A 6,657-nucleotide genomic window follows, 5' to 3' on the forward strand; every position below is an offset into this window, starting at 1 on the left:
CTAGCAGATAAAAAAAAAAAATACCTCTCTTGTTCTCTCATTCTGCATTTCAATACATAAGTCTTAAACATTTGCACTCTGATTATCTCGCCATCCCCCAAACCATGTAGCTGCGGTCAAAAACCTGTTAAGCACAAGTAGAACACACATGTTGAGTGTGATCTCATATTACATACTTAACTTTTAGTTTATAACAGGTGTCAGATCACTCAGCGTTTTCCCATATTCCTATTTCAATTTCATGCTTCAATAGGTCATCAAAACCCCAAGATTTAAAAAATCTAAATATACATTTCCTCTTGTATATTTGTGCTTTCAGCTCTTAACATTTGCTTTCTTAATTTCTAATTACTATTTTTTCAAAATTTTTATTGAAAAGGCAAATATACAAATAAGGAGATGCAGAGAGAGAGACCTTTCATCTGCTGATTCACTCTCCAAATGGCCACAATGACCAAAGCTGAGCTGGTCTGAAGTCAGGAGCCAGGAGCCTTTTCTGGATCCCCCACATGGGTACAGGGTCCCAGGACTTGGGCCATCCTTCACTGCCTTCCCAGACCACAGAGCCAGACAGGAAGTGAAGCAGCCAGGACATGACTAGTGCCAATATGGGATGTCAGTGCTTGCAGCTGGAGAATTAGCCTATGAGCCATAGTTCCAGCCATAATATAACTTTTTTGTTTTTTAATATAAGATTGAGGGTGGAAAAAAAAAAAAAAAAAGAAGAGTGAGGATGGGCCAGCACAATAACCTGGTGGCTAAATTCTCGCCTTGCAACCTCCAGCGTCCCATATAGGCTCCTATTCATATCCTGGCTGCCACACTTCCCCTCCAGCTCTCTGCTTGTGGCCTGGGAAAAAAGTAGAGGATGGCCCAAGGCTTTGGGACCCTGAAACCACGTGTGGGAGCCCTGAAAGAAACTTCTGGCTTCTGGCTTTGGACTAGGTTAGCTGTAGCCATTGCAGCCACTTGGGGAATGAACCAGTGGACAGAAGAGCTTTTCCTCTGTTTCATCTCTCTCTAAATCTGCCTTTCCAATAAAAATAAATCTTTTGCTAATAAACAAAACTTTTTATTTATTTATTTTTTTTTTATTATTTTTTCATTGGAAAGGTTGATATACAGAGAGGAGAGACAGAGAGGAAGATCCTCCGTCCGATGATTCACTCCCCAAGTGAGCGCAACGGGCCGATACTATGCCGATCCGAAGCCAGGAGCCTCTTCCGGGTCTCCCACGCGGGTGCAGGTTCCCAAAGCTTTGGGCTGTCCTCGACTGCTTTCCCAGGCCACAAGCAGGGAGCTGGAAGGGAAGCGGGGCTGCCGGGATTAGAACCGGCGCCCATATGGGATCCCGGGCGTGCAAGGCGAGGACCTTTAACCACTTGCGCCACCGCGCCGGGCCCTAAACAAAACTTTTTAAAAAAGAGATTGAGATGGCAATAATCCACTTGATTATTTGACAGAAATAATTTTAAGATTTGACAGAAAATATTTGATTCGGCTTAGAATTCAATGGGACAATGCAAAATGCTATTGAGAGATACAAAATAACTACCTACCTATATGGACTATCAGTTTAATGCAGAAACTAAGTACAAACTATAATAGATGCATTATGTGTTACAAATTTCACAAGACTTTATGTATAATAAAGGAGAAAGAATAAAAATGTCTCTTCTAAATCCTATCTTATAATTCTTATACATATAGAGCACACAACCATATCTTCATATTCATGGATATTAAGATATTTTGTTCTTGCCTTTGTTTAAAATTTTTATTTTTATTGGAATGGCAAATTTACACAGAGAAAGGTCTTCCATCTACTGGTTCATGTTCTAAATGGCTGCAACAGCTGGAGCTGAACCAATCTGAAGCCAGAAACTGGGAGTTTTTTCCAGGCCTCTTATGTGGGTACAGAATCCCAAGGCTTTGGGCCATTCCCCACTGCTTTCCCAGGCCAGGGAATTGGATAGGAAGTGGAGCAGCAGAGATATAAACCAGCACCTGTATGGGATCCTGAATCTTTCAAGGTGAGGATTTAGCCATTGAGCTATCACACTGGGTCTTGTACTTATATTTGTACTAGATTATATTTTATGTTGTAAAACTTGCCAACATTTCAAAGTAATGAAACTCCCCTGGTAAGACCTAATGGATAGCTTTGTCATCCAACCTGACTCCCTTCTACCTTCCAAAACCACTTTTTCCTGCTTCAAGTGAAAATAATCCTATTAAGGACAGAGTAGAAAGAGAGACATTTTCTTCCATTGCTGGTTCACACCAGGGCTGGTCCAAGTCAAAGCCAGGAACCAGGAACTCTGACGGGGTCTCCCAAAGTAGAGGCAGGGACCAAAGTACAGGGACCATCATCTGCTGATTCCCAGTGCAGTAGCAGGAACCTGCATTGGCAGTGGAGCAGCTAGGACTCCACCTGCTGCTCTGACATGGGATGATGGCATGGCAGGTGGAAGCTGAACCACACCACTATCCCCGTCCCTTCTTCTCTTGAAGAACCTTTGAACTTTGTCTGAAAGCTTGTGGGTCCTACTTCTTCAGTGATGCAAGGGGAGTACATCTTAAAATCCATCAGGTCTTCCTTTCCAATTCTTGGGTGAGAATAAATTAAAACCTCGCTTGTACCAACAAAGTGCTTTAAGAAGTAGAGGAAGCATATCAATGTAATTTTTAAAGAATTATGACAGAAAATCCCCAGTGACTAAGAGAAGTTGAATGTAAGCTCTTCCTCCCTCTGTCTCAATGGTTTCTGATCCTGTTGAAAGTCCTCACTTTAATTATCTTGTGTGTGTGTGTGTTAATGGGAAGCCAAACTGATCATTGGAAATGGGTTGGATTTTACTTGTAAATAAATAAATATGGGTGGGCAAGCGGTCTACTCTCTGGAGAATACCTTCGATTTCATTACTTTGCCATAATCTTCAAGGTCAATTTAATCCTATGCAATTTCAGGTCTATGTGTGTTTAATAGAATTAGCTAGAACAGGCCTCCTCAACCCCAGCACTGTTGACATTTTTGGTCCAGACCACCTTCTTGTTGTTGGCAGGGGGGATGATGGGGTGGGGACATAACATTTGACAATGTCACTGGCCCTTACACTCTCAAGGCCTGTAGCAGCTTCCCTGTGGATGTAACAGCTGAAACTGTCTCCATATATTGTTAAATATTCCGTGTGTGTGTGTTGTGTGTGTGTGTGTGTGTGTGGTGTGTGGGTGGTGTGGATTTCTGGTGTGGGTGTGTTTGCAGGGGTAGAGGGGCTAGGGAAGTGTAGAGGTTGAGAACTATTGAATGAGACAAAACGCGGTGGTTCAAGTCGTGTACACTTTCCATCTGTGTGACTCTGCTTAGAAAAGCACATGCTGGTGTTCTTTCCAAGGGGACCCTAGGAGGAACCTGTGATGAAAACCTTAAGTGGTCACCTTATAGCTGTAGAAATGCATGCCTTCTAGCTGCTGAGCTGTTGTGAGTATCCGTGGGGAGATCTTCCAAGACGGGATGCTGAGAGAATTTTATCATCTTGTTATTTCCACCTTTAGTTTATCTGTATCAGCATAAATCAATTAGATTGGGGGCCTGAGCCATGGCGTTATCTTTCGCGAGGCGTTACTGGATTTGAAGTCCAAAAACTGAGACTGAATCTGAGTTCTGCAAATGTCCAATGGATCATTTTATTTCTATGGGCCTATTTCCTTGTCCAAAGTGGGGGAAACAATAGCAATGAATTCACTGGGTTGCTGTGTGTGTCAGAGGTTGTGGGGAGGATGAAAGCTGTTAATGAGGAATAGCGGTGTTCATTCCAGAAGAATTAGTAACACTGTGGAACCAGACTGTCCTGGGTTGACCTTGGAAAAGCAATAGACTATTAAAAGTAGGTTTTTGATGTACAAAAGATTAAAAGTCTTGTTTGGGGGGTGGGAGTCTGGTACGATGGCTCAACTGGCTAATCCTCCCCCTTCAAGTGCCAGGATCCTATATGGATTCCTGTTCGTGTCCCAGCTACTCCATTTCCCATTGAACTCCCTGCTTATGGACTAGGAAAGCAATGGAGAATGGTCTAAAGTCTTGGGACCCTGCATCCGCTTGGGAGGCCTGACTTTGGATCACCTCAGCTCTAGCAGTTGTGGCTACATTGGGAGTGAACCAGCGGATAGAAAATCTTTCTGTCTCTCTCTGTAAATCTGCCTTTCCAATAAAAATAAATAGATCTTTGAAAAAAAATAATCTGACTGTATGGAATTGTTTTGGAAGTTAAATGAGATAATACATATACGTATATGCTTGATAAATATTATTTTGATTGCTTTGGTAAATTGTGCCACATTGCATAAATATATACCATTTTATTGTTATTGTGTCTTCTCTGTGAGCATTGAAACCTGGAAACCTAAAGAACTAATTAATAAACTTCCCTGAGTAAAAGCCTCTTATAGGTATGTTACATCCCAAATTCTAACCAAGTAAAAGCAGCTTTAAACTGTAGCATGTGCTCTTTCGTCTTCCAGGTCAAATCACAGGCTTGTGCAATACTGTTCTAATAAGTTGTTTACAATCTCCATCACACATAAAGCATGTGGGGTCAACTATAGTGTACCCAGGTAGCACCATGCTCATTGAATTCTAAACTTTTCAATATGGTCAGGTGCTTTTGCAAAATTCACCTTCCCCAAAAGCTTTGGCAAATTGCAATACAGTTCCAAAATGGGGTCGATCTGGGAATATCTTTTATGTAAACTTTTTAATTGAAGAAAATGTTCATTCAGAGAAATGCATGAATCACAAATGGTACATTTTGGTAAATTTCCACAAAGTGAACACACCCATGTAAATCACTGGATGTTTCTTGAAGGTTAGAGAATTGGGTAATAAACACGTATTTTATCACCTGGGGTATAAGAAAGGATATTATACATTTAAGAGAAGACAGTGGAGATTTCCTGGACAAGGTAGCAACTGCCTTTGATATGCAAATATGATATTGAATGATCAAATGGAGCTATTGCAGAGTAACAAATTGGAATCATATTGCCAAAGTCATATCGCCAGTTACCACTCAAGCTATGATCTTGGACAATTTACTTGTAGGGCCTCAGTCTTCTCATTTGTTAAATGGGGATAATAATTTGATTGCTGTGAGAATTAAATGAAATAACAACTTGGAAAGGTCTGAATGAGTCTGGCACATAAGCTCTCAATAAAAGTAAATCATCATCCATTTAGGATGATGCCCCAGGGGATGCTAAGAAGGAAGTTATGGAGATCTCGAGAAAAAAAAAATTTTTTTTGAAGGCAATCTGGCACAGCAAGTGAGAGGGATCAGAATAGCTGAGGGTGCTGTTCCAGACCCCCTGAGTACAGTATCAGCTGGGAGGGTTCCTCTTCTTGCAAGGCTGCAGAACAAGAAAAAGCAGAGTATCTTGAGGTGGCTGGCAGGGTGATGAACCAAATAGCTGTGAAGATAGTACAGTTCTGAACAGAAAGCCACAGGGGTGTGCCTGGCATCCAAACAGGACATGACCTGATTTTTTTTTTTTTCATAGACCAGCGTAAGGGCTAGGAGTGATTGTTTGTTTGATGTCAGCCTGGAGAGAGGAACGCGAGAAGCAGGATTCATAATCCCAGGGGTTGGAGTCTTGAAAGGTTCCTGCGCTGAAGGAGACTGGTTCAGGGCTTCATCCAAAGCCAAGTGATGGAGCCCCTTAGGGCTCATGAGTGACCTCAGATGCATGCCTTTAGACCCAACACTCTCCCCACCCCCCCCCGTCCCCACCCCCTACCCCCGCCACACACATACACACTGAAATAAGGCATAATTATGCACTAGAATCAACTTGAATACTTAAGAGAAATATTGAAGAAGAAAAGAGGGGGCGCAGGCTGAACATGCTATGCTCATAGCAGATAACTCACCCCCTGGGAGCTCCCCCAGATCCAGCAACTTGATCTGTTGCAGCAAGACCTACAGTTCCTTCTCCTTCCTTCTTCATTACTTCAATCTCATAAATGCTTTTAGCCTTTTCGAAGGATTTTTGAGAGAAGGCATATAAGGTTCAGCAGCTCAATTCTGATAAGTAAATAGAACCCAGTATTCACACTTTCAAGAAACAGCTCTTACTGATGGTAAAGGCCATGAAACAGCCAAGCTAGGAATAGCAGAACTGTGGTATGGTGGAGGGGCGGTGGGAGAGCAGGACCTGAATTTGGCCTCAGAATCCTTCCTAACACAGAGATGTGTCAGGCAGCTTTTACCAATTGTTAGGACTTTTCCCAAGATCAAAATCTATTTTGTTATACCAGGACTCAGTCCTGATGTATTGCAATAATTAATGTTCCTATCTTATCCTATCCTAACCTATCCTATCCACTTCTCCCAATGTAAGGACATCAGATAACAAATTATGCCCAGCTTCAGTCCTCCATATTTAAATCAAGCCTTGGATGGATAACAATTGCCTCTCTGTTTAGGAACCTGTTCTCGTATTTCTGAGTTTATAACTGGTGTATGACCTATAAATAGTCACACCAACCTCATTGTTGAATAATTTACATACTGAGGTCATGCTCTTCGGATGAACCTGACACCCATCAGTGTTAAACCAACCAGCCAAGTGCATCCATGCAAGAATACATAGAAGAAACAC

Source organism: Ochotona curzoniae, unplaced genomic scaffold (assembly GCF_017591425.1).
Source record: "Ochotona curzoniae isolate NIBS_2020 unplaced genomic scaffold, NIBS_Ocur_1.0 contig_3432, whole genome shotgun sequence".
NCBI lineage: Eukaryota > Metazoa > Chordata > Mammalia > Lagomorpha > Ochotonidae > Ochotona > Ochotona curzoniae.